Source organism: Microtus pennsylvanicus, chromosome 10 (genome assembly GCF_037038515.1).
Source record: "Microtus pennsylvanicus isolate mMicPen1 chromosome 10, mMicPen1.hap1, whole genome shotgun sequence".
Lineage (NCBI taxonomy): Eukaryota > Metazoa > Chordata > Mammalia > Rodentia > Cricetidae > Microtus > Microtus pennsylvanicus.
The window spans coordinates 104,772,212-104,796,538 of NC_134588.1; positions in this window are offsets into that span (position 1 = coordinate 104,772,212).

Consider the following 24,327-nt stretch of genomic DNA (forward strand, 5'->3'; position numbering starts at 1 on the left):
CCTCTTTCCTCAGGCTCTCATGGGATTACAAGCGTTCACCACTGCACTACTGTGAACGCACTCCTCTGGGTTGCCTGCCATGCGTCTCTGCAACCTGTCATGAAGCCATGATAGGTGAAGTGACCCATCACGTGAATCCTGCCTTTCATTTTTCTCTGGATCACCTCTCCCCTCACTCCAAACTCCTAAACGTACGAAGCTAGCTATGTCTCCAGCCCCAATCCCTGCATCATTCTTACGTCTGTGTTGACAACTTTGAGTTCTAACTCGTCTTCCTGTTGACTGATCCTCAAATAATGTCTGGACAAACTTCATGTCAGGGTGTGTGTGTGTGTGTGTGTGTGTGTGTGTGTGTTGAGCTATAACCCAATCCTAACCCTTACTATTGGGAATGCCATAATTATCCCAGGCAAAATAATCTGTATAGATAAAGGGATTTAATACTGGTCCTTCCTTACCTGAGCAACCGAGAATGCTTCTCTTCATCAGTTCAGGAAACTAAGTCATGAAATTCAACCTGAGAAGATGAAGGGAGAAAAAAAAAAGATGAGATGAAAAAAGGCATCGAAATCCTATTTCCCCAGAGTGAGCGCCTTGGGCAATCATCTGCCGAATTCTCCTCTACCATGCACATACATAAACTAAATTGTGCTACTGTTACTACTACTAAAATAAAACACAGGCTGCCCCCAGGGACATCTTCGGTTGACCCCAGATTTGCTCTGCATCCATTTCTCTCACCCTCACTCTGGCTTCCCTCCAGCTTTCAAATCATAATTCGCCCGGATTATTAGCAATTGTCATTCCTTATGGGATGATTTCTGTCTGCCCCTGGGCAATCTTTTTTGTTTTAATTAGAAGAAGGAGAGAATGGAAAAGTTTCCATTGTAAACACACACAGAGGTTCTGTGGGCAACTACAAGTCTGGCAGGAGGAAAGCCCGTGGTCAGCTCAGCTGCAGCTTATTGGCTCCAAAACAAGAACAATTTGAGGGAAATTAGAATACATTTTTTAAAGTGACAATTTTCTCCATCAGGTAGATTACATATTTCCTGTTATTTTTATGATACTGATATTTCACTTATACATTTTTCCCCCGCTCCCATAAAATCTTCCATCTGGAGTGAACTTTTCTAATCTCTCTGTAAAGCTATTGAATTCAACTTCGCTTCCCCTGTGCCCTTTCTTTCTTCCCCTCTTTCTTCTTTTTCCCCTTCTTCTCTCATTTTTTCCTCCTTCCTCCTTTCTCAAGTGTCCATTTCCATGAACCTCTGTCGGAGGCCAGCAAGCATAAATTTCCAATAGCTAAAACGCTTATCCATTCAGAAAGCCAGCCTTGCGAGCAGAGGCGGGGTAGATACCAGACTCAGCTACTGAAGTTACCTTCGCCTGAAACCTTAGCTCAGGCCTCCAACAGCTTACAACAAAAATCCTTCAAAACTAAGAGTCGTAAGGTTTGCAGCTGATAGACATTTTCCACACAGGAGATGAAAGAGCAGGTACAGCCAGGGCTTCCTTCAAATGGGAGGAATGGCAATTGGCTGTGGTTGTAGGCGAGGGGAGAGGGATAAATGCACTCTAAAAGCTTAAATTGTACCGAGCAGATCTTTTTCTGACCCCCTCTCCCAATGGAACTGTAAAGTCTTCCCAGGCAAAGCCAGGCAGAGTAAAAGAAAGAGAACAAAGCCTGGAGTATCGCATGGATGAAGTTACAGGCTGATCACAGCTCATGTGATGAGATTTTATTACTGCGGGAACAAGATGGAAAACATTTCTCTGCAGACATTATTTCCTGCTGCTGGATTACAGTGGGCTGTTTCTTTCTTTTAGACAATGTGTCCTGTCAGTGGGCTTCCCTCTGCTCACCTTGGTTAACGGGCCATTCAGTGGTGTGACTCTGTCACACTATCTGTAGGCTTGCCTTCTGGCCTGCTCTTGCTGCAAGGGGTTTGCTGTCATTCGCAGAATTTGGAGAGCATTCCCTGAGAGTTTGTTTAAAGATAATATGGGAAGGATAATAAGGATTGTTTAGTAGAATTTTTTCAGTAGGAAATCTGGAGATAAATAGAGTCTCAAGAGAAGAAAGGACTACCTGTGTCCAGATGAAGCATTTCCTGTGTACACATGAAGTACTTCCTGTGTCCAGGCAAGTGCCAGCTTGGGGTTAAATGGGGGAGCCCTTGAGTGGGTCTTGAGAGCTCATTACTGCGAATATGAAGTGACACAAAAGGCCGAAGACAAGTCTGGCACTTAAAGACTGATGGTATAGCTCCTCTCGTGTGAAAATTTAGACAATTCTCTCAATTATTCAAACCAAAGAAAGACGACTGGGGAAAGAAAGCCTTCATGGTGGTTTCCTTCAGGGAGCACCTGGTTACTCGTTTGAGGAGATTGAATTCAAAATGCTACAGAGCACCTTGGTTGTGTGGCTCATAGCTCCCTGGCAAATGAATGAATTAGGGAAATGGTAGGGTTCTATTTTGTTGTACTCTTTGGCTGAGTCCACAGACCCTCAGCACCTAAAATGAGAGCCGTTGTAATGAACATTTCTCCCCAAAATATTTTACACAAAACTTCAAAAGTCCCCAGCTCTTTGGAGACTCCCAGCCTGCTTTCATGGCAGAAAGGTTTTGCAAAAGCCAAGCCATTTCTTGGCATGATGGTGGAGCCAAACGGTCAACTACTCTTCATTTATAAACACTGTCAAACTGGGGGGGGAGGTCCCCTGAGAATTAAGATGATCTCTAAGAAAAACACACTGGATGAGCATCAGATGAAGATTAACTAAAGGATAGGCGTTGGCATCAAGTCAAAGAGAGCGCTGGAAGAAGCTACATAGCGGCCTATAAAATCATAATAAATTAATCACTGCTTTTAAATATTTTATCATCATTGCCTCGAATGATGGTGGTCTGAATTAGCTTTCCATTACTATAACAAATACCTGAGAGAATCTAGGAAAAGGAAAGGCTTCTTCTGGCTCACACTTTCGGGGTTCTCCTTTTGGCTGTGGTTAGGCAACATCTGACGGAGGGGATGGTGGAGGAAGCCACTCACCTCAGGACCTGGACAGAAGGAAAGAGTGGAAGACACGAGATCCTTCTATCCCCTTGAGGCCATACTCCTGCAACCTCAGTCCTCCCTTTGGGTCTCCACATTTTACAATTCCCATCCCTTCCCAGTCACATCTTAGTTCCTTCCTCTTACAGTTCCCACCACCTCCCAATCCCACCACTCTGAGGTGTGATTGCACAAAGCAGCTTCGGATGTATGGGCATTTGGTAGGCGTGCCCGATCAAGTCTGCAGCAGTGGTAATCTAGCTACGGCAGCCTGGTTTTTCTATATTTTATTTCCTCCATTTAGAAGCCAAAGTTCTTGGAGCTTTGTGTTCCTGAAGCAATGTATACAAGGAAAAATGGGGACTGTAGAAGGATCAAGAGGCAGGCAATTTTGTATAACTTTTCTTAAGGTTGCCTTAAGATATTTGTTCTCCCCACTGCTGTCGGGCGTTCTGACCCATGTATCTCCTGCATTAGTCTAATTTTCCCAAATTATGTGTAAATAAAGGACAAACTCCCTCCTATTTGTAACCAAATTGAAAGCAATATGTTTTCAGTTAACCGAGTCTGAGGCATGTTAAATCCAACCACAAAGGCCAGAACCAGGTGAGAGCCCACTGGTAGGGAATGCCAAGGTTCCCAGAAGATGACTGTCTAACCCAAGTGACCTGAGGAATTTGCCTGGCCGGTCAATTATAGTGGGTAAAGTGATACCGTGTTTGTACAGATTTAGAGAAAAATCAAGAAGGTAGATTTTCTTTTGTTTGTTCTTAAATTATGGTAAAACTCACCATCTTAACCAACGCTAAGCACGCCATCCCATGGTGTTAAAATTTTCACAGTATTATGCAACACTCATCATTGAACACTGACCACCTTGACCTGTACCCTATGCTTGTGGCAACCTCAACTCTCTTCTCTACGTCTGAGACTGTAGCTAGCTTGGGTTGCTCATGTAAGTAGACGACACAATATTTGCTTTTATGTGACTCTGTGTACATGGTTTCAAGATTCACATTAGCTGTGCTGCATGTCATGATCCCTTCCTCTTTAAGGCTGAATAACATGCAGGCATATGTCCATACTACATTTTGTTAGTCATTCACTAGCTGCTGGCCTTTGAGTTGAAACTGACCCGTTGATGTGTTACGGGAGGTCCTCCCACTCCTCCAGCCTATTGCCGCTGAGATACCAGCCCCTTGGGGCGTGGTCTCTCTCCCTTTAAAAAAGCGGCCACTTCCCTCTCCTCGCTCTCTTCACTTCCTGCTCCGCCGGTGACTTGACTTCCTTCCTGGTTACGCAGAGGGCTGACAGTGATCTGTAAGTTTTTTCCCCTTTAAATAAATACCACCCTATTAATCATAATTCCAAACTGGTGTGGCATTGTTTGTGACTTACGCCTTCATTTGGCGCCCAACGTTTGGTTTTAGAACCTCTCCTGGCTCGCAGCCGCGAGTTCGGCTTGGCGGCCGGAAGTTCGGCTTGGCGGCCGCAAGTTCGGCTTGGCGGGCGCTTGTTTGGCTTGGCGGGAGCCCTTGCTTCCTCAGCTGCTGCCTGTGGATTTAAACTCCACAGGCCCGCGTAGTCTCTGCCCGCGTGATTTGCTCTTTTCTGAGTCGTTTTCAAATCTCCCTTGCAAGCACAGCTCTTAAGTGGCGCGAACCAGAGCACGCGGTTGCTGAAAGCTGCAACCCCTCAGGGTGACTCTGTCACGTGGAGGCATAAGTAGCTTCCAGATTGCTCTTCTCTACCCCTGGATTCTAGGTTTCTGGTTCCATCTCTGGAATTGATTTAATTACATTTACTTTGTTGAGCAACTTACATTTTCCAGTTTTTAACAAATACTCTGCGGACTCTGAAACAGGACCGTGTTTTCGTCGAGACTTGGCAACAGCGCCACCTGCTGGATAATAGGTAATATGGCAGTTCCCGTTTCCAACGCGAATTTTACTGTTCTGGTTACCAATACAATGGGTTATATCATGCAAGGTTTATATGACTATGGGGATAACTTAATTTACTGGTTACTAGGTTTCAGTATTCTTTTGAATATTCTATCATTTAGGAAGATCATGGCACTCCTAAGAACCATACAATCTTTACTAGAAACTCATGCAGGTCAGGAGATTCAGGATTCAAAAGAGGCAATAATAAAGACAATAATAAGAAGACTTGAAATGATTGAAGAAATGATTGGAGCTGGTGAACAGAGTAATAAGGCACAAGGACAGGATACAATGCCAACACCAGCTATTAGAACTGGCTTACCAAAGGTTTTAGCAGCATACCCTATACTTAATTCTGACAAAGCGTCAACTTCTAAAGGCTCAAAGGGAGTCAGAGAAGCTAGATGGACGCCAATAGCAATGAATGATCTAAAAGAAATTAAGCAAGCTATTGTTAATTTTGGCTTGCACTCTGCATACGTAAAGGAAATGATAAGGACTTGGGCTTCTAATGCTAGAGCTACCCCCCATGATTTCCATCAGTTAGTGTCTGCAGTTTTAGATAATGGACCTTCCTTGATGTTTGGAATTTATTTCAGAGAAGAATCCAAACATATGGAACAGCAAGGAAGAGCAAAAGGTATTGAGGTTTCCCAAGATCAAATTCTTGGTGCAGGAGAATATGCTGATCCACAGGTCCAAGCTCTTTATGATGATGAAGTACTGTGTCTATGTCACCAAGCAGCTTTAAATGCTTGGAATAGGATACAAGATCCAGCAAAAAGGGTTGAATCATATACCAGAATTAGGCAGGGACAGAGAGAACCCTTTATTGACTTTTTGCAAAGATTAATTAAGGCTCTGGACATAGGGGTAACAGACCCAGAAGCTAGACGAATACTTCTTGAATCTCTAGCTTTTGAGAATGCAAACATAGAATGCAAAAAGATAATTGGGCCTTTAAAGTCTAGATCAGCACCTATGGATGAATGGATTCAGCATACGATGAATGTTGAGACGTTTAGCTATAACGATGAATCTTGGGTAGGAGAAGCGATTTCCACAGCAATGAGGAGACATCAAACTGCCAGGTGTTTTAATTGTGGTAAATTAGGACATCTGAAAAGGGATTGCAGGCACAGAATTTCTAGGAATATTATCTCCTCTGGGAATGACAAAGATAGGAGACCTAGGCCTTCAGGTATATGTAGGAGATGCGGTAAAGGCCGACATTGGTCCAATGAATGCAGGTCAACAACAGACAAACAAGGCAACCCGATACCGTCGGGAAACTCCTTGAGGGGCCTCTCGCAGGCCCCCAAGCCAACAGTGGCCCAGTCATTCCCAGTCACAGTGGAGAACGTGCCTCACCAAGAAAATTAAAAGCTCCAATTTCTGCTGTAAAAAGTAATACTGGTCTAAATGATGAAATCCATGTGGAGGATGAGTCAAAAAACCCAGTTGGACAGAGTAAACGTATATTTTGGCAGACTTCTATTAATGATCAAAGACCAAAGCTAAGAGTCTGTATAAATGGCACTTTTATTGAAGGCTTATTAGACACAGGTGCGGATGTAAGTATCATTACCCCAGAATCTTGGCATCCGAATTGGCCTCTTCAAGAGGTAGATGTTCAGTTCTTGGGAATTGGAACCCTATCTCGTGTAAAACAAAGCACAAGATGGGTTGAATGCATAGGGCCCGAAGGGCAAATAGGAAGACTAAGGCCATATATAGCCAATATTGCCATAAATTTATGGGGCCGTGACCTGCTACAGCAATGGAATACCCAGATTAACATTCCTGTAGTTCCAGGAACTCATAATTCTGGGAAGTATATGATGAGGTATTATGGAAAAAGGTCACTAGCCATTCAGGCTGTACAAGAACATACAGCAAATACCAAACCTTTAGAGGTACCAACAGCCCTACCTTTAAAATGGCTAACTGAGAAGCCAATATGGATCAAACAGTGGCCTCTAGCTGAAGATAAACTACAGGCATTGGAACAGCTGGTGCAGGAGCAACTAGATGCTCACCACATTGAAGAATCAACCAGCCCTTGGAATTCTCCTGTGTTTGTTGTAAAAAAGAAATCTGGTAAATGGAGAATGGTGACAGATCTAAGAGCTGTCAACAAAGTAATTCAACCTATGGGCTCACTACAATCTGGAATTCCTTTGCCTTCTCTGTTACCAAAAGGATGGCCTCTTATAGTTATTGATTTGAAAGATTGTTTTTTCACTATACCATTACAAGAAAAGGATAGAGAAAAATTTGCCTTCACAGTGCCTACTTATAATAATTCTCAGCCCAATAGGAGATATCAATGGACTGTCCTCCCACAGGGTATGCTCAATAGTCCTACACTGTGCCAATATTTTGTAAGTAAGCCATTGGAAATAATTCGTAAACAATTCCCCAAGTCCATTATTTATCATTACATGGATGACATCTTGTTATCTGATTCAAATAAAGATACTTTAGAAAGGATGTTTGAAGAAGTAAAGAAAGTCTTGCCTAGGTGGGGATTACAAATTGCCCCTGAAAAGATTCAAAGAGGAAATTCTATTAATTACCTAGGTTACAGAATAGGGTTAGAGAAAATTAAAACGCAAAAGGCACAAATTAGGAGAGACCGGTTAAAGACTCTTAATGACTTCCAAAGATTGTTAGGAGACATTTCCAGTCTACGACCAGCTGTTGGGATAACACCTGATCTAATAGTTCATTTAAACAAAACCTTAGATGGTGATAAAGATTTGAATAGTCCAAGAAAACTGACAGCTGAAGCAGAAAAGGAACTGACAATGATTGAGGAAAAATTACAGGAGGCACATGTGGATAGGGTGAACCCAAATCTTAGCTGCATCCTAGTCATATTGCCTTCCAGAATTTCTCCTACAGGGATTCTAATGCAGAGGGAAGATATTATTTTAGAGTGGATATTTATACCTAATAAACCAAGTAAAAAATTAAAAACTTATGTGGAAAAAGTCTCTGAATTAATTATAAAAGGTAAGCTGAGACTTCGTCAACTAGCAGGTATAGACCCAGCAGAAATTATAGTGCCTTTTACTACTGAAGAAATAAAAAAGTTATGGGAAGACAATGAACCGTGGCAAAGAGCTTGTGCTAATTTTTTGGGAGAAATTAATAGCAACTATCCCAAAAGTGGTAGACTTAACCTCATAAAAAGAACTTCTTGGATTCTTCCTAGAATTGTACGTGATGCTCCAATAACTGGAGCCCGTACTTTCTATACTGATGCAAATAAATCAGGGAAAGCAGGTTACAAGTCAGATGAATTGAGTAAGGTGGAACAAAGCCCTTATAATTCTGTCCAGAAGGCAGAATTATATGCCATTCTTATGGTGCTAAGGGATTTTAAAGAACCTCTTAATATAGTTACAGATTCACAATATGCAGAAAGAGTTATCTTGCATATTGAAACCGCTGAATTTATACCAGATGACACAGAGTTGACTTCATTGTTTATCCAGGTACAAGACATAATCAGGAACAGGCTTTGTCCGATGTACATAACACACATCCGTTCCCATACAGGTCTGCCTGGTCCTCTAGCCCAAGGCAACGCTGAGATTGATCAATTATTGATTGGAAGTGTGTTGCAGGCCTCAGAATTTCATAAGAAGCATCATGTCAATAGTAAAGGCCTAAAGAAAGAATTTTCCATTACTTGGCAACAAGCTAAGGACATTATAAAGAGATGTCCTACTTGTTCTTTCTATAATCAAACACCGTTGCCTGCAGGGAGTAACCCAAAGGGCACTAAGAGAAATGAAATCTGGCAGATGGATGTGTTCCACTTTATAGAATTTGGTAAATTAAAATATGTACACCACACCATAGACACGTATTCAGGTTTTCAATGGGCTACTGCCCTGAGCTCAGAAAAGGCTGATTCAGTAATCACACATTTATTGGAAGTTATGGCCATCATGGGTATACCTGCACAAATAAAGACAGATAATGGTCCAGCATATGTATCTAAGAAAATGAAACGCTTTTTTGATTATTATAATATAAAACACATTACAGGTATACCAAATAATCCTACAGGTCAGGCAGTTATAGAAAGATCAAATCGTACTATAAAGGATATGCTGAACAAACAGAAAGGGACCGAAAATACCCCCAGAAATAGATTACATAATGCTTTATTAACCTTGAATTTTCTTAACGCTAATGAGAAAGGAACGACAGCAGCAGAGAGACATTGGATAATGGAAAAGTCTGCTGAACTAAATCAACCGATTTATTTCAAAGATGTGCTGACCTCTCAGTGGAAGCCAGGAGATGTGCTACGTTGGGGAAGGGGTTTTGCTCTTGTTTCCACAGGAGAAGAAAAATTGTGGATACCATCAAAATTAATAAAGTTTCGATTTGAAGAAGAGAAACCTCTTGGAAAGGAGAAATGACAACTCATCCACAATGATGATATTCATACAGGTGGTAAGAAAAACATATAGAATGGGGGCAGGGTTCTGTTCTTATCTCCACAGGAAAACACTCATCTTTGAGAAATTCAAGGGACCCTGGATGTTTGGATACTGACAGATGGAAAAATACCTGCCCGATAGGAAATATCAAGAAAACTGAATGGGTTGTGTAAGTAATATTAAACCATATTTCTAAATTTATAAAGCTGGTTTTGAAGTTGGACTCTGGCTCAGTCCCTCTCCAATTCCAAGCCTGTTAGTAAGAGAAAAACCCAGAGTTTCTGGAGTTTCTGTCTCATGTCAAGAGCCATGATGTGGGACAGAAAGAAATATGAGTTTAGAAAACATCTTTGCTTTTCTTCATATCTATCATACTTTTCATTGAATATATCTATCATGTCTTTCATTGAATATATATATATGTCTATATGATTAATGCTTAAGTTTTTCATAATGAACAATGAGTTTTTCCTGAAGTGGCATTTGAAGTTTCCAGGAAGAAGATGGGGCCCCATAACAACAACTCCACCTGGTTGATATGACGTCATGATACTGATAGCGCTACAACAAGACCTGCTTTGGGTACCAGCTGCACAAGACAGTTCCAACTTGGTTAGCTGAAATGGTGCACATCTTATACAACATTTTGGCCAGACCTGCACAAAATACTCAGAGACTATTGGCAATTTTAAAAGACATTGATCTTGAAATTTAACCATCATTTTACTTTCACAGGATCCCCCAGAAAGAACGTCGCCCCCATGACAGCTGGAAGTAATTCTAGAGGACGACGTCCCCTCTCCCAGTAAAGTTTGCCCTTGGGTTTAGGGACATCATTTAGGGGTTGATTATAATTAGTATACGATTGAGGGTTGGGGGAGGAATTTTATAAGCTCAGGGATCATTTTGAAAAAAAAAAAAAAAAAAGGAGGGATGATGGGATAATAGATTTGTAATTGTGAGTTACTGTTTTTAGACAAATATATTGGTATAGAATCTTGTATATTGATACAAAGTTAAATTATATTGACTATTGTATGCATGCATTTTTCTACCTTGTTTAAAACATTTTTATGTATTGACATATATTGTATTGTATATATTTACCATATTGCTGTGTACATTTCTACCTCTGATTAAGATACTTATATAATGTTTGTGTATTGATATATATTTACCTACTGCAATGTATATTTGTACATTGTTTATATTTGGAGGTCATTGTCCTCATTTGTTTCACAGTTGTTTATTGTCTTAATCTTTAAGTTAGATAGATATTGAGAATTATATAGACTAATAGTCATCTAAGTTTGTCATTTATAATTAGACTAATCAGGTTCTTTAGATATATAGAGATTATACTCAGTATAGATAGATAATCTTCAACTTCTTCAAAGAGCTGTAGAAAATGGCCTTTAATCTAACTCAGAGTTTTGTGGTAGTGAGACACAATTGCTCCTGGCAACACCACTCTATTCCCGAGAGAATGTTGAGCACCAAAGACACTCCACCTGGAGCCTTTCCTTTTGGCAGAACTGGCCTTGGGGCAAAGAAATGCCCATACCTCAACCACTGACAAAGATACAGAGCATGCATCAATGGATAAAACAGGGCTGTCTTATCCTGCCAAGACAGGGTAAGATAGTTTTGAAAAGTTGCTTGCCTTTGAAAATGGTGTGTCAGTTATGTTAGGCCTTAGCCAAAGTTGGTTGCTTCAATGCTGCTAATGTGACTTTGGGTGATTGCCTAGGTAGCTAGTTGTCTCTGTGATTTGTTGCATGTTTTGGAAGTTGTTTTATTGAACTTCCTAATTAACCAGGTAACATTATTTCCCTTCTCAGATCTTTGATGGGGTTGAAGACTATACAGATGTAGTTACTTTTCTCTCATGACTTGGCCAAGTTATTTATTATACAAGACCTAAGCTAGTTAGAATAGGATATTTGTACTTATTGTATATAATTTCATAGTAGGTTTAGAACTCTCTTATTTAAACAAAAGGGGGAGGTGTTACGGGAGGTCCTCCCACTCCTCCAGCCTATTGCCGCTGAGATACCAGCCCCTTGGGGCGTGGTCTCTCTCCCTTTAAAAAAGCGGCCACTTCCCTCTCCTCGCTCTCTTCACTTCCTGCTCCGCCGGTGACTTGACTTCCTTCCTGGTTACGCAGAGGGCTGACAGTGATCTGTAAGTTTTTTCCCCTTTAAATAAATACCACCCTATTAATCATAATTCCAAACTGGTGTGGCATTGTTTGTGACTTACGCCTTCATTGATGGGCGGGTGGGAGGGTTCATGTGTGGCTGTCCTGAAGACTACCGCTAGGAACGTGAGTGTGAAAATGTCTGTTTGAGCCCCGGCTTTTCATTCCTTTGGCCATCTCCCCACAAGTGCCCTGCTGTTATATGGTGGCTTTACATTTAATTTCTGAGAAATCTTCAAACCATTTCCCCAGAATTGACAATACTGCCATGAAAATATACTGTCCTTATATTTTATGTCAGAAAGGGCAAATTGGAAATAAGTATCCATACTGAATTTTCCAAGAAATGACCTGGCACAGCACAACTAATATGTTTAAATACTTTGATTTTTCAAAAATTCAGATATCTACTCCATTAAACTCTATTCCCCAACTGTATGAAAATGAAATGAGTGGAACCTTGTTTGTAGGCCAAATTCAAGGTCCACGCATCCACAGATCCAGCTAGAATACTAGAGAGCTAGTGTTTAGGCGGAAAGTTGTAAAAAGAACCTGCCTTTTATATGTATTAACTCTGCCCTGGATCGCTTCTGCCTTTCCTCCTCTGTGTTCCCTTCCGAAAAGCCTAAGAAATTTTGCAAGTCCTTTATTCTTCATACATAATCTGTTATCCCAAATACATTCTAATTAGGATAAGAGGCCGGGGTGTGGAAAGGCACTAATTAGGACTCAAAACTCACAAAGTTGCCAGCACCATGCATGGCACCTAGTTAAACTGAATTTTAGATAACAACAACAACAAAAAAAAGTACATTGGATTAAGTATGCTTCCTGCAACAGTAGAGACATATTTATGCTAAAACAGTCTATAATGTTGATCTGAAACTCAAATTTAACTAGGTATTCTGTTTTCTTTTGTTCGCTAAATCTAACACACCTAGGTATTTCACAACCAAATGGAAATGTGGCATCACTAGGGGGCGATGTAAGAAATGAGAGTGAGACCATTCTGGAAATGAAGAACACCTCCAACCCTCCACCACACTACAGAGAGTGAAGACCACAGGGAGATGTGCTGGAGACTCAATCAGAGCCCCAGAAGTGGTGGGGACCAGCCAAGCACCCAGGGCCATGGCATACAGTCAGGTTCGAGTTCGACAGCCCAATCCACAAAAGCAGACGCTATAGCTGGCTGTTTGGACACCAACCACAACAACCACAAGGAGAGTGCGACCAGCTTCCAAGGACATTGAGCTTTCCCGGTACCCTGCCAAAGAAAGAAACGGTGGATATTTGAAAGCAAAGGATCTAACAGTTCAGGCCAGAGCCTCGTTTAATCTCATTGCTACGGCTCATTTGTTGCCCGACCACCAGAATGCATACATACACAAACACATACACCGATTCCCAGGGAACATTCCAGGTTAACTAGGATTCTCTAGGGCAGAAAACACACTGCCTATGCGCTCTCTTCAACTTTCCAAAGTAACTGGCCACATATTCGACGGTCTCCTTTATAGTTTGCTTTCCAACCCAGACATCATTGACTCGGGCATCTCCCTGAGAACCCCCAGTCTTCCTGGTATCAAAGGAAATACTTCAAAGTTAAAGACATCACTGATCCCAAAACAATAAACCCAGTCAGTGCCAAAATCTAAAGTGCAGATAAGTCTTGATAAACACCAAGTATCCATTCTGAACCAATGTGGTAGTTTCTGGAATTTCCCTGCCTGTATTCTTAAGAGAAGTAAGAAACTTGAAAGGCTAATGATCACTTCACATCTGGCTTCTGGCTCCAAACTTCATTCATTCACTCCCCCAAGAAGCTCCATGGCTTGGAAACGGGGTATAGAAGGGCTGAGACATTGTTTACCAACTACACCTACATTTCCTTAGACAACAGAAAACCCACCGGAAGTCAGGGTGACACAATTAAGCAGGCCAAACCCTTTCTGCACTGGAGTCTCTCTCATTAGAGGAAGAAAACATAAAAACACAAAATCATAGGCTTATGGAGCGATCTGAGCCACATGCTGGGCACAAAACCTCAGGCTTTGGGTTTATCCGGCAGAGGACAAAAGCTGGCTGTCTACTGTGAAAATGGCTCGCAGTGCATTGCTCAAATTTATTATTCTTGGGAACAAAACCAGAAAGTTCACGCTGAAATAGGCTTAAAAAAATATTTAAGACTGATTCAACTCTCCACTGAGAGGGCTGAGAATTTATGGTAATAGAGCAGACAACAATTGCCCAGAGAGGTTTTATAACCCTGTCCATGTGCGGTGATTGCCGATATGATGGGATTTGAGGGCAGCTTCCACTAGTGAACCACTTGTGCCAGATGTTGAATTAACAAAGACATATATGAAATTTTATGAGGAAAAAAAACACACACACACTTAAATGTGCCATGTCATTGCAATTTGTCTCTTAGTTCAGAAGTCTCGCTGTACTGCAATGTTAGTCAATAAGATAACCAGGAAATGGCTCTGTTTAAAATCCTCTGTGCTGTTGGAAAAGAGACCCAGTTCTTTAGGCAACCCCGGAGCAAAGCTGGTTAACTTTTGTGCAGTGGACTTATCATTAGAAACTGACTCGTGTGTGTCACATCCTTCACAGCTTGGACCTGGAATCTTGACTGGGTTGACAAAGGACTGAGGAAAGGACAGACATTGGTACAGAAAAGCTAGGGTCAACTGGGACACATTCACTGGGATGGCATAGCAGCAACTGTGCAAACACCCAACCCGGAACCTCAGCCTACTTCTTCCGTTCAGCCCAGGGGAAGGGGTTAGCTCTTCTCCTCAGAGGGTTTCTGCAGGGGAGCAGTCTCAGGCTGCAGACATCCAGGAGGAAGAAGCTGAAGCTGCTAGTTTTTGCACACACCGATCATACATGTTTAAACACTCACACCTAAGCTGGCCGGAAGAATGCTTTGCCGATTCCCATGTGTCTGAAGCAGCAGTCCTTGTCAATGGTATAGATTCACCCAGGGCTTCATCCACTCCTTACACTTCCTTCGGGGTTTTCCGAACTCGCCACATCTGTGCACAGCTCTTCTTTGAGTCTCAGGATGTGCATGTTGAGGAGGACATCATTTTTGCTATTTTGTGTTTGAAGCAAACAAAACAACTCTCTCTCCAGACCCTTCCCACCTCATTAGTCGGATCTCAGCTGCCCAGTTTCTCTATCCAACTCTTCTCCCTTACACTAACACTAAACAAACAAATAAAAACCCCTGAAATTCTCTAATTTGAGTGATGTGATCTCCTCCTTTACTCCCTGGCTAAGTTCCCTCCTAGTGGAGGGCTTGTTCTCCATGGAGTTCTTGAACCTGTTAAGTGTCAACTAGAAGCGTGAGGAAACTTTATCTGGCCTTTCAGAACACATGCATCTTCTTTTCTCCACCACCATGAGTTCCTTCCTGCGTGTCCCCTAAAATAGCATTATTGCACTTGGCGGTAATAACTTCCTCTGTGGTCTGTCTTCCCTGCTAAGTTTTGGATTCCAAGAAGGAAGAAATCATGCCCAGTGCTGAAAAGATGTAGGTGCTTAAGACATTTCTGTGAAGGGGATGAACAGGACGACTCCCTAGGCTCACAGAGGGCAACTGTTACACATGGAACTCAAGTCCTTGCCTCAATCAAGGGTCATTTAATGGTAGGGCTGACTAACATATGTGTTAAGGTGAAAAGGAGTAATAGCCATGTTAGTGGCCATGAAGAAGACTCAAGAAAATCATTAGTCAATAGCTAAAGTTGGGACGGCCACCATGCTGCTCACAATACACTGAAGTCACACTTTTGACCTCATCCCTGTGTAAATGCATCTCTGACATGGAAAACACACCATGCATTCCAAACATCAGCTGCCACTCACTTTAGCAGGCACCAGACTGAGCTTGGGTTCCATGTCTTTCCTCAATTAAATATCGTGTGCAAACATAAAAACCACACGGCTGCTTCACACACCAAATTCTGTGCAGTCTGAATACATGTGCTCATCCCCCAGCAGGGAAACAAATGTTCTGATGTGGTCTCCTCATGCAGGTTCTACCAATTTAGCCTACAGTTTCTAGTAAGATTAAAGGTGTCTTTAAGCTGGGCAATGGTGGTGCACGCCTTTAATCCCAGCACTTGGGAGACAGAGGCAGGAGGATCTCTGTGAGTTCGAGGCCAGCCTGGACTACAAGAGCTAGTTCCAGGACAGGAACCAAAAGCTACGGAGAAACCCTGTCTCAAAAATAAAAAAAATAAAAAAAAAGGTGTCTTTAACGTGAGACTTTTTCTGTAGCTATGATACCATCTCTTTCGATATGTCTTCTCTGTGTTGTTCCATGTTCACCTAAATTGATGTCCTCAATTGACTGATTGTCCCTTATTCTACCTAATGAAACAGAAATGTGATTTTTCTTTTAGCCTTATCCTTCTCTTTGGTTTTATGTCCCATTCAGTAACTAGCTTCCCTTTGTTCCAGTTACATTCATGGTGCTGAGATAAAACACCCTGACACAAAGCAGCTTAGGGAAGAGAGGGTTCATTTTAGGTCACAATCCCAGGTTATATTCACTCTTATCGGGAAGTCAAGGAATCAGGGATTTGCAAGAGTTGGTCATCCCACATCCACAGTCAAGAGCAGAGAGAGACTAACCTAACTCGATTTCTCTGCTATTACTCAGTTCAGGGCTCCCTACCTAAAGAATAGTGCTATCCTAGTGGGCTAGGTCTTCTCACACTGGTTAACTTAAGTCTATCTCCTGTAGACTGCACATAAGCCAACGCAACTGAGACAATTCTTCATTAAGATTCTGCCTTGGTGATTCTACGTGTGTCAAGTTGAGAAGTAAAATAGCCAATATTTCACTTGCTGACAGAGTCTGGAGTTGTCTCCCTTTGAGCAGACGGGGTGGCTGACCTACTTCTAACCACAAGATCCCCCACCTAAAATAAGCCCATCAGCCAGACAGGATTCTACATCTCCCCTTCAAATCTGAAACAGAGAGTTCTGAGAATGCAGTTTCTCTCTTTTATAGGAAACAAATGCTAAATCTCCTGGTGTCCTTGAAAGGGAGAAGCATTCCATTATACTCCTAAGAAAGTAAAAATAGGAGGGAAAATGGTTTTTCTGTCCTTCCCTTATTGCTTAAGCCCTGGAGAGTGAAGTAGCGGACTGGCAAGAAAGGAGGAAGGAGCTCAACACCACAGCTCTGCCCCTTCAAACGGATTCTGGTCACCTCCACGGCTGCTCAGCTCTTCTCCATGCTCAGCAAACTTAGTCCTGAGCGTAGCTAGGCAGCCTCCTCGTGCTCTCTGCAGCTGGGTGAGGAAATTAGCTCCACCCATGGAGAAGCAGCTTGAAGTCTTGGTTGCAGCCAGTCTCTCAGCCATGTTCTCCAGTAGGGGCAGGGAAAGGGCCTGATTGCTCATTTATCTTACCCACTGTCCATCTGGCTTGGAATTCAAAAGGAAACGGAGTATGATTAATTACCAGATTTCAACAAATGTCTAATGTTCTGCTTCTTCTCAAGGCCTTTGGCTAGTTGCACAGCCTACATCTTAATAAGCCTTTGAAAATATTAGAACGGAGCATGTAGGCATTGGTAATGCCGCACAGCATAGTATTAATTCTGTTTACAAGACTGGCATCGGGCTAAGCAAATTAATTTCCTTTTGCATCGGTTCTCTCCTTTCAGAGCAGAGTCCCAAATTGCTACCCCATTGTATCTCCCCGAGAACATAGTGAGTTCTTTCCAGGCAGCTTCCAGCAGGAGATCTGGTGTAGCTAGATGGATCTCATACTTCTGTCACTAACAAACTTGGCTATGCCCTCTCCAAGTACCCATAAAGATGGAGCCAATGAGAGAACAGAGTATATTCCTGCAAAACCATGCAACTTTTTCCCAGTAGAGAATGTTATTCTCTTAAGGAAACACGCTAGGTGGTTCGGATTCCCCAAACCCGGTTCAGCCTCGTCTCTCTTTCCTCCTGGGGTCTGCTTCCATGATAATACCAAGGAAACTGTTAAGCTCCCTTTTGTATTTTATTTTAAGGAAAATGAAGTAACACAGCTCCCAAGCCACCTGTCCCAGAAGTAAACGCACCAAGAATGTGTGACCATCCCCCAGGCTACAGTGGGAGTCTCTTGAAAACACCACAAGTCCTACCTCGGTGATTTTCAGCTCCCCCTGACAAACCTAAGGGCTCTCGGGAGCCTAGATAAAGAAGAAACTCTGCCCACGTGAGGTCCCTTGTGTTTGAACAGCCACCTTCAAAAGGCAGAAGTGTCCCTGGCATATTTTCTCCTCCTAGAAACTGAGCTGCCGAGTATGCGGGATTCCTTTATTCTGCCTCTTGTGAGAGTTCCTCTCTGCTTGTCATCACTCCGTGTCCTACAGACGGTAAAAGCGCTCCTTTGTTCCTACTATTTTGAGCTCTCCCTTATCTCGAGACTGATATTTGTTCCTTCCTTGCTCCATAGTCTTAGCATCAAGTTTGAAATCCCTAGACACCCTGGAGCCACCCTGTTGAATCCCAGGAGCGCTAAAAGGGTCCTTTCTCTTTCTTGCTGCTGATTTCTGTTGCTCTTCTGAAGTTCAAATACTGAAGACAAAAGAGTTATTTCCTCTAGAAGGGCTCAAAGAACATTTTTACCCTAACCAAATGCTATATCCTTTGAAAGGAACTGGCTGGGCATTGTAAGGCATCAACATTAAGAAATAGGAGTTTCAGGGCTGGAGAGCCAGCTCAGTGATTTTTGAAGAGGATCCAGGCTCAGTTCCCAGCAGACACAAACACCTCTAATTTCAGTTCCAAATTCTATACCCTCTTCTGGTCCCTATGGGCTCCAGGCACACACAGAGTGCACAGACAAATGTCCAGATAAAACATCCATGTGCATACAATAAAAATAATAAAATGAAAATGAAAAAATAGTAATCTCCTCGGTATTATTTGAATGTAGAACTAATCTCAGCTGCATGTGCAGTTCTACATTCAAAGAATACTGAGGATGAGTAATCTTTCTCACTTCTTCCTTACTTAGTCTTTTCTTGCTTATCTTGATGATGCCTGCCATTATCTAAGTAGAGAGGGGAGTCTTTCCATCCCCAATTCTCAATAAGATTTTCCATGAAAGTACAGCTAAAGTCACATCTTGACGAAGTTAGCGTTTCCCCACCTAGTGTCAGTTTCCAGCAGATACACCCACAGAAAACACCAGCCATACAATCTCATCAAGTCAAAGTTCATTGTGCCATGGCAACTTGCCTGGCATGTCTGTGTAGAGCATTCAAATCACCAGCTTTCCTGCATCAAGCTTTCATTTTGTTTTGATACTAAAGATGGGCAGGGCCTTGTGCCAGATAGCTAAGTGCTCTACCATGAAGCTGCATCCCCAACACTCCATATCTAGCCCTAAGTGAATCTTGTGAAGCCACCCCTGGCTTGGCAGATGCATGAACTAGTTTTCTTCGCAGAGGATGGAGACCCCAGAAGCGTACTTCCCAGAATCGGCACTGAAGAGATAAGAAGTTACAAAATGGGGACCTAGGCATCTTCCTAGAAGAAATACTGGGTGCCCCACACTGAAGCAGGGATTTTTACTTGCATACATTTTTAGACATTCTTGGTGAAGATTCAGTGTATTGTTTTCTGCAAAACAGAGGCTTGGTTTGCTTAAACAATGTGATCTCCTAAAGTTCTTAGTCCTTGTCCAATATCCTTTACCCCTTGTTTTTCCAGTCCTAGAAGTAAAATGTGTAATAGGCACAAACAATGCCCAGCTCCTGGGCAGATGAACGGCTCTAGCTAGAGAGTGCTACATCTTGACCTGAAGGCAACAGGAAGTGGTCTGAGGGGCACATTGAGCAGAGCTTGAGCGAGAGACCTTAGAGCCCCCTCCCACAGTGACACACATCCTCCTTCGAGGCCACGCCCACCCCAACAAAGCCACACCTCTTAATGGCACCACTCCTTCTGAGCTTAGGGGGGCCAATTACATTCAACCTACCACAAGTCCTTTTGATTTATAGTTTTATAATGACTGGGAGCCCATTGTGTCAGGGACACATGAGAGCAGACATGGCAGCAGGAACAAGAAACAGAGAGACAACACCTTCAGCTGCGAAGATGAAGCACAAAAAGCCAGCTGGAGTAGGCCGAGGCTACAAACTCTCAAGGTCTTCCCCCAGTGACATACATCCTCCAGCTGTGCCACCTCCCCACACAGGGCTCCCAACTGGGAACCAAGCAGTCAAATAAACCCAAGCCCATGCGAGGACATTCCTCGCTCAAACCACCACACATGGTGACTCTAAATCCCATCCAGTTCACAATGGAGATTAACTGTCCCAGCCCCACAGATGGAGAAGAAGGCTCCGTCTTTTGGCATGAGTCGCCTTCAGAAGCTTGAAGTTCAACATTATCTTTTCTGTCAATCAGCCAAAGGAAAAGCTGGATTTCCAAGGCAGTTTTGACGAGTGATTTTCTACGTGTAATCCTTGGAATGGCAGCAACAGCACCTAGACACGTACAAGAAATGAAACTCCAGACCTACTGAACCAATTACTCTTCTGACAGAGCAATTCTAAGGCACACTACTATTTAAGAACCACTCAGTTTCAACTCCAGTATCCTGAGGATTCTGGCTCTTACTAGTCCAATCAGTTATTGAGGTTACAAGGTCTGAGTTGTTAACCACAATATTAAACTTTGTAGGAAAGCAGAAGAACCTTCTCCATTCTTCGGCAGTTAGACACAGACAGCAATCACTGGCCAGTTTGAATTCGCATGCAATACCCTGCCTCATCGCAGAGTCCAGGCACATGCAGAGTACCACATGGCCATTCCATATGGTTCACAGATATCAGCCCATTATAATTCAGGTGCGCAGAGAAAATGCATATTCAAACACCACTTCAAACTGCGCAAAAGATCAATGGATTGCTGAACAGCTATGGCAGCCAACAGCTGGCCTGATGCTAATCCCTTAGAAAGAGAGTAGAGAGGCATGGAGGACACAGAATGAAACCCAGAATCACAAACAACTCCAGATTCTCCACGTAATAGCCCTTTGGCTGCAAACCAAAGGCTTGCGTGCTCAATGTGGGAAGTACTTTAGGTCATGAATCAAGCCATATTTGTGCCCAGAGATACTGATCTCCGCATTAAAAGATTCCAGCCACGGGGTTTGGGCAGAGAACACCGCAGGCCAGAGGGTGCAGGAGATAAGAGCTGCATCTTGGACATGGCATGGGCAGAAAGGGTTAAAGGTTCCACTTGGTCCCCACGACAGTGGTTGTCAACTAGCCAACTGTTGAGTGGCTTCTGTGCATACCAAACTTCGGAAAACTCAGGGTGACTAAAGCAGCCCTTCTTTTGAGAAGCCCCAAAGGAAGGAGATGCCAAGAGAGCAAATAAGCAATCAGCAAGCACAAAAAACAGAAACATGTAAATACGGATGAAAATGTCTTAATGAGCAGAGTTCTCCAAGAAGTGACTGAAACCAGAGCATGTTAACAAAAGAAAACACAAGGAAGTTGGAAAATCCACCGAGGGTGAAGGAGGAGAGGAAAAGAGAGTGGAGATCGCTGAAGGCCAAAAGGACAAAGGGCTTAACGACCAATAAAACAGGGCATAAACAGCCGAGAAAGTATGGGGGTGGTTAGTGAATCGGGGTTGGGGCTCAGGAGCTTTATCTTCCTTTGCAGGCATTCGGAAGTCAGGGAGAATTCTGGATAGAATGGGGCCCAGGTGCAAAGGGTGGCGTCAGATGATTTCCTGTTGTACGGTCCTGTAGGAAGATCTAGAGGAAGAAAGACCCCAACTCTGTGGGAGGGTCTCCCCCTCCCCCCTCATGCCAAAAGCCAGATCTCACCTTCTTGCTTTGTGGTTGAGGAGTGGAGACAGGGAGACTGAGGAAATAGGCCAAAGGAGAGGAAACAGGCAGATGGGGAAAGTGTCAACAGTACTCAGGATTGACGGGTTTTCCCAGCCTCCTTACACAGGTGTCACTAATAATAAGGAGCCCAGATCAATTGCAGTTTAATCTCACCTAGGTAACAGGATATTAGGTCCTTGCCAAAAGTTCCTCAAACACCTCACTGAGCAACCAGTCACCAACAATACCGGCACCAGAAAAACCACAAGGATCGGCGAGGGGCTAAGAGTCTTAGAATGGGCACAGTTAGTGAGCTGGAAGCAAGTTCCTTCAAAGCAGACTTTCTGTAGGGAGAAAGAAATGTGGAAACTTAGTACATGAGACAGCCATCAGCATTTAACACACAAAGTGCCTGCAAAACTGTGTGAGCAGGTGTGTTTCCAAGAGCCTGCAGCTTCAAACAAAATGGAGATCTGGGTAATGTTGCTTTCGTGATTTCTAAGCATTGGATGAGCTGTGGCTCAAAGAACTGGATGGTCAGTGAACCAGGATGAAAAGGCTGAGGTGGCCCCTGGCCAACATGGAACCTTGCCTCTTGTCTTTCTTCCCTGTCTTTCTAGTGAGCTGAGCTTTACCTTCCAGACTTTTCCCACCCACATTTTCTGGTCTAACTTAAAGCTTGCAAGTTGTGTTTTTCTCTGTCTTTGCTCTACTTTAGACCAGATGCATCCTCCTGTCTTGTTCCCAACGACTGCACAGACAGCTCAAGTCTGGCTTGCCCAGTGCAATACACGACAAACACCTGGTGAGGTTGGTGGCGCCAGTTATGGGAGGTGGTGCAGTCTTGTTGGAGGAAGTACACCACTGGGGGAAGGCTTTGAGAGTTCATAATGTGATCGCAGTTCCAGTCCACTCTCTCTGTTTTGTGTTTGTGACTGAAGATGGTATCTCTCAGCTGTCTTCTCAGGCTGCCTGTACCATGCTTCATCCGCCATCTGGACTCTCCCTCTGGAACTGTAAGCCCAAATAAACCCTCTGTAGACTGCTTTGTCTCGTGATATTTATCATAGCAGAAGACAAGCAACTGTTATACCTGGGATAATTTTTAACCACTATAATGATTAGATTTGTATTCACTAAACACGATAAACTGAACCTATCCTGGATTTAATAGATAAGGTGAAAATTATCTTGGTGAATCATGTCTTCCTTTCAGCATCAAAGCAGAATTCTCAAAGGCTAAAGATCTTGAAGTAAGGCCCTCTCCTATATTTGTCTCTTAAATTCTGTTTAACTGTTCTTAACTCCAGACATCCTTAAAGAAATAAGCAGTAAGAGGAAGAGATTGCATTGGTGGGTTAAGATTTACCCTGGGCAGTGGGGAAAGCTGTGGCTCATCAACTACAGAGGTGGCTGTAGTGAGTCTCTCAGATACTCCTGGTCTGGACCATGCTTGGTGGGGCAGGTCTCCAAGGTCGCCTTCACTGACTTCATAAAGCTCTTTAGATTTTGCAAGCCTCATTTCTCTTGGTATTTCTATGGCATCATCGACATCCAGGAGTTAGTAATACAAAGTGGGCTTAGATGGGCACGGATAGAAGATGTGAGACACAGAAGCTGAAGTTACTGTGTGGAGAAAAAATGGGGACACCCCAGGTCACTTCTGCATGTCTTCAGTTCATTGGGTAATGCATATGCCTATTAATCACCCTGGCCTCCCACCATTAGGGAATACATGTGGCTATTGATCACCCTGGCCTCCTGTCATTAGGGAATACATGTGGCTATTGATCACCCTGGCCTCCTGTCATTAGGGAATACATGTGGCTATTGATCACTCGGGCTTCCATCATTAGGGAATATGTGTGCATATTGATAGCCCTGGCCTCCTGTCATAAGGGAATATGTGTACCTATTGATCACTCTGGCTTCCCGTCAAAATCATGTGGCTTCTGCAAACCATGTTGTCATTTCTGGTAGAAAATAAGATACTACTTTGTCTTATATATTTTAATATTTTCACGTGTACATATATAATGAGTTCTCTAGCTGATTTCTTCAAGTATATCTTTCTAGTACGATATCTGCTTGAAACAAAACACATGAGCCTTTTGAGATAAAGTACTGATCAAACAATCACCTTGCCTACACACATCAGTGGCCTCCCATTGCTTGTAGGACAAGAACATACAAAGTCAACATGTGGCCAACATCTGTCGCCCAACATCATCCATCTTCCTCTCAATAGTCCAGAATTTGGAGAAGCCTCTGAAATAATTTTTTTTGTTCTAGTACCTATTTTATTTTTTTAGGAAATATTTATTTTATTATTGCTTGAGGCTAAAAGATGGGTCAGTGATTAAGAAAGCTTGCTGTTCTTTCAGAGGAACGAAGTTCAATTCCCAGCACCTGCATCAGGCAGCTCACATCTGCCTGTAACTCTAGCTCCAGGAAATCTGATGCCCTTTTCCAGCTTCAGGAGACCCCTGCACGCATTTTACATATTGACACATGATTGTTTTTCTTATTTTACTTTGTGTGTGTGTGTGATTTATCTATGTGGTATGTATGTATATGTGTAGTGTAGTGTATGTGTGTATATGTGTGTTTGTGTGGTGTATGTATGTGTGTATGTGTGTGTTTGTGTGGTGTATGTATGTGTGTATGTGTGTGTGTATGTGGTCTGTGTGTGTGGGTATGAGTATATATGCAGCATGGATGTGATCATGTGTTGTTGTGTGGTTTCATTCCTCTGTGGAAACAGCCGGAAAGCAAGGACTTG